This window comes from Oncorhynchus mykiss, chromosome 15 (genome assembly GCF_057628025.1).
Source record: "Oncorhynchus mykiss isolate SJ-2025 chromosome 15, ASM5762802v1, whole genome shotgun sequence".
NCBI lineage: Eukaryota > Metazoa > Chordata > Actinopteri > Salmoniformes > Salmonidae > Oncorhynchus > Oncorhynchus mykiss.
The window spans coordinates 75,697,491-75,702,590 of NC_143036.1; the positions used below are offsets into that span (position 1 = coordinate 75,697,491).

A 5,100-nucleotide genomic window follows, 5' to 3' on the forward strand; every position below is an offset into this window, starting at 1 on the left:
TTCTGACTTAGAATACGTGGACAACTACAAATTCTTAGGTGTCTGGTTAGACTGTAAACTCTCCTTCCAGACCCATATCAAACATCTCCAATCCAAAGATAAATCTAGAATTTGCTTCCTATTTCGCAACAAAGCATCTTTCACTCTTGCTGCCAAACATACCCTTGTAAAACTGACCATCCTACCAATCCTCGACTTTGGCGATGTCTTTTACAAAATAGCCTCCAATACCCTACTCAACAAATTGGATGCAGTCTATCACAGTGCAATCCGTTTTGTCACCAAAGCCCCATATACTACCCACCATTGCGACCTGTACGCTCACGTTGGCTGGCCCTCGCTTCATACTCGTCGCCAAACCCACTGGCTCCATGTCATCTACAAGACCCTGCTAGGTAAAGTCCCCCCTTATCTCAGCTCGCTGGTCACCATAGCATCTCCCACCTGTAGCACACGCTCTAGCAGGTATATCTCTCTAGTCACCCCCAAAACCAATTCTTTCTTTGGCCGCCTCTCCTTCCAGTTCTCTGCTGCCAATGACTGGAACGAACCACAAAAAATCTCTGAAACTGGAAACACTTCTCCCTCACTAGCTTTAAGCACCAACTGTCAGAGCAGCTCACAGATTACTGCACCTGTACATAGCCCACCTATAATTTAGCCCAAACAACTACCTCTTTCCCTACTCTAATTTATTTATTTATTTTGCTCCTTTGCACCCCATTATTTTTATTTCTACTTTGCACATTCTTCCATTGCAAATCTACCATTCCAGTGTTTTACTTGCTATATTGTATTTACTTTGCCACCATGGCCTTTTTTTGCCTTTACCTCCCTTATCTCACCTCATTTGCTCACATCGTATATAGACTTGTTTATACTGTATTATTGACTGTATGTTTGTTTTACTCCATGTGTAACTCTGTGTTGTTGAATGTGTCAAACTGCTTTGCTTTATCTTGGCCAGGTCGCAATTGTAAATGAGACCTTGTTCTCAACTTGCCTACCTGGTTAAATAAAGGTGAAATAAATAAATAAAATAAAATAACAGAATGGTTGTTTCACCTAGTAGTCCATCACATTGTAACGTTGTTCCTTCAACCAATGTTCTCTTATCAGACACTGAAGAAGAAGAAACCAAAAAGCCCATCAAACATGGAGTCAGTCAACAGCTCTCTGTGATTGTAAAGACATCAAACATGGAGTCAGTCAACATCTCTCTGTGATTATAAAGACATCAAACATGGAGTCAGTCAACAGCTCTCTGTGATTGTAAAGACATCAAACATGGAGTCAGTCAACAGCTCTCTGTGATTGTAAAGTCATCAAACATGGAGTCAGTCAACAGCTCTCTGTGATTGTAAAGACATCAAACATGGAGTCAGTCAACAGCTCTCTGTGATTGTAAAGTCATCAAACATGGAGTCAGTCAACAGCTCTCTGTGATTGTAAAGACATCAAACATGGAGTCAGTCAACAGCTCTCTGTGATTGTAAAGACATTAAACATGAAGTCAGTCAACAGCTCTCTGTGATTGTAAAGTCATTAAACATCTGAAGTCAACAGCTCTCTGTGATTGTAAAGTCATCAAACATCTGAAGTCAACAGCTCTCTGTGATTGTAAAGACATCAAGCATGGAGTCAGTCAACAGCTCTCTGTGATTGTAAAGTCATCAAACATGGAGTCAGTCAACAGCTCTCTGTGATTGTAAAGACATCAAACATGGAGTCAGTCAACAGCTTATGTCAGTCCAACAGCCAAAATGATCAATATCATATCTTTAGCAATCAATATGACTTAAGTTAACGCAAACAGCAGCAGGCATGCTAAGTTCAGGCATTCTGGAACATTCCAGGGAGATTCCGATTCAGAGGGGGCGGGGTTTAGGCTAGGTAGCTGTCTGTCTGTCATCGGAAGACCAGCGTGGAGGCCTTGAGACAGGTGAAGGAGGCAGTGGGACAGGTGAGGAAGAGAGAAACAGACAGGTAGATCTGCGATGCATCTCCACACTCCTTGGCGTTTTCCTGAAATCAATCGTTATCACACAGTTACAGCCAGTGGTATAATGAAAACGTGTTATTACACAAGGAGAAGTGCTAACCTTTCTTCTTCTTGGTCCTCCCATCACATGAAATAATTGTGAAAACTATAATAGTTTGTTTTGTTGTTTATCCTTCATTTAACTAGGCAAGTCAGGAACAGTGGGTTAATAACGTGTTCAATCCATTTGGTTGATTTAAAAATACAGTATATAAAATACCCCTCCAGCATCACTACTCTGGATGGCTCTGACTTAGAATATGTGGATAACTACAAATACCTAGGTGTCTGGTTAGACTGTAAACTCTCCTTCCAGACTCACATTAAGCATCTCCAATCCAAAATTAAATCTAGAATTGGCTTCCTAGTTCGCAACAAAGCATCCTTCACTCATGCTGCCAAACATACCCTCGTAAAACTGACCATCCAACCGATCGTCGACTTCGGCGATGTCATTTATAAAATAGCCTCCAACCCTCTACTCAACAAATTGGAGGCGGTCTATCACAGTGCCATCCGTTTTGTCACCAAAGCCCCGTATACTACCCACCACTGCGACCTGTATGCTCTCGTTGGCTGGCCCTCGCTTCACTCTCGTCGCCAAACCCACTGGCTCCAGGTCATCTACAAGTCTCTGCTAGGTCAAGCCCCACCTTATCTCAGCTCACTGGTCACCATAGCAGCACCCACCTGTAGCACGCGCTCCAGCAGGTATATCTCTCTGGTCACCCCCAAAGCCAATTCATCCTTTCCTTCCAGGTCTCTGCTGCCAATGACTGGAACGAACTGCAAAAATCACTGAAGCTGGAGACTCATATCTCCCTCACTAGCTTTAAGCACCAGCTGTCAGAGCAGCTCACAGATCACTGCACCTGTACATAACACATCTGTAAACAGCCCATCCATCTACCTCATCCCCATACTGTAATTATTTTGCTCCTGTGCAAGCATCTCTACTTGCACATTCATCTTCTGCACATCTACCAGTCCAGTGTTTAATTGCTATATTGTAATTACTTCGCCACCATGGCCTATTTACTGCCTTATCTTACCTCATTTACACTCACTGTATATAGAATTTGTTTTCCTTTTCTACTGTAATATTGACTGTATGTTTTGTTTATTCCATGTGTAACTCTGTGTTGTTGTATGTGTCGAACTGCTTTGCTTTATCTTGGCCAGGTCGCAGTTGAAAAATGAGAACTTGTCCTCAACTAGCCTACCTAGTTAAATAAAGGCAAAATAAAAAATATATATATCTAATACCTATTATTCACACTAATGTTAAGTTACTGTAAAATAAAAAATTATATCCTGTGTATCCTGTCCGAGGGGAACCTGTATTCTGTGTCAAATTTCTGGATTCCGTCTTGAGTTTTCAACATTGCGGAAATAATGGGGCCCTACAAGCCCTTATGTGAGTTACAATGAAAACACAGACATTTGAATATATTGACATACCTTTTCAATGTATTCTGGAAAATATGGTCTGTCCAGTACTCAGGAACATCTGAACACCTATACCTAAAGAAGATAAGTTGTATTAAAACCTATGACAATGTCAGGAAAATAACACTCAAAGGACTTATGCTTTAGATAGCTAGAAAACAGAAATCCACACTGACTTGGAAGAGCTGCTTGTTATCTATCTTACTAGCCAGACCAATGATTTAATTTAGCTAGTTTGGCTGTTAGATTTTGACTAGATAACTACTGCACAAGGTCAACGTTGGCAGTGCTGCCTTAAACATGTTGTGAATACGTGAACAACAAGAAGGTTTCTGCAAGGACAGGTGTAGTTAGCTAGCTAGGTGTAGTTAGCCATCTAGCTACATATTGTTCCTACCTGTCTCTTCCTGGGTAGCTTGCCTAGCAGGCAAACATTACCTTGCAGGGGCACATGTGTTCAGCTCTACTGTAATGTTGCTGACAATGCATTTTGGTAAGCTAGGTAGCTAATATGTTACAATGCTATTTCGGTTCATATGCTATTTCGGTACACAAAAATGACAAAAGTTATAAACAGCACTGAGGCAAGTAAATGCACTGCTAACTTACTAGCTAGTAGCATGCCCACCACTAGCTAACTATACAGATATCATGGAAGTCAACTAGCTAGTAGCATGCCCACCACTAGTTAACTATACAGACATCATGGAAGTCAACTAGCTAGTAGCATGCCCACCACTAGTTAACTATACAGACATCATGGAAGTTAACTAGCTAGTAGCATGCCCACCACTAGTTAACTAGCTAGTTTATCAACGTGCAAATATATAACTTACTCTGGCGATATAACTAACTAAAGGCTTTTCGTACTTGAAGAATATTATTTAACGAATATTTTTTGACATTTCGTTGAAAATATGTGTAAATAAATCCAAACTACATTCCAAGTGATAGTTTGGTCGTTACCTGCCACATGGCCTTTCCAGAGGAGAAAGATCAAGACGACGTCTGTTGAAACGTTTTTAGTAAAAATCATTGATTTTCTTTTGCAATATTTACTAAACACGTGGGTCATTTTTTATAGTATATAACAAATATGAATTCGGAGGACAGATATTATTAAATATTATAGCGACCCAGACAGAAAGCTGTGTGTTATGTGTTAGTCTATTAGTTGGTTATGTTGTACTTTCCAGTAGCCAGTGTTCGCGGGGTTCGACATGCCAATCAACCTGCTATCTGCCAATCACAGGAATGCCTGGAACGTTCTGATGCCGGGCTTCCTGGTGGTTGGTGGAGAGGCGTGGAGGGGGGTTGGGCAGGGAGCATTGGAAGTTAAGACCAGGTTTAGACGTTGTTCTCTCTTATGTCTGGCTTTCACAAGAGAAGGTCACGGTTGGTTTATAGGGTATCCTTCATTTATTTGTCGTGGGCTACGGCCAAACAGTAGCCTGTGGGGAGTTGGGTTAATAAACCGTACATTCGTAAACTCAACTCTCTGTCTGGACAATTGTTCCTTTATGATCTAGTCAGGTCATTACAATATTAAAGCATTAGACCGCTCACTAAAGGCATCAGTCATACACAAGTTATACTTAAATCCAAACTGG

The 5,100-nt window shown here is 41.1% G+C and overlaps 1 long non-coding RNA gene across 1 annotated transcript; it reads right to left on the reverse strand.

Moving 5' to 3' along the window:
• Positions 1 to 1,258: 1,258 nt before the first annotated feature.
• Positions 1,259 to 4,659, reverse strand: LOC149978198 (uncharacterized). The gene is made up of 3 exons (XR_016486911.1): positions 4,457 to 4,659; positions 3,503 to 3,565; positions 1,259 to 2,025 (listed from the first exon to the last, which is right to left on the reverse strand). It is a non-coding gene; the product is annotated as an uncharacterized LOC149978198 (long non-coding RNA).
• Positions 4,660 to 5,100: the final 441 nt, after the last annotated feature.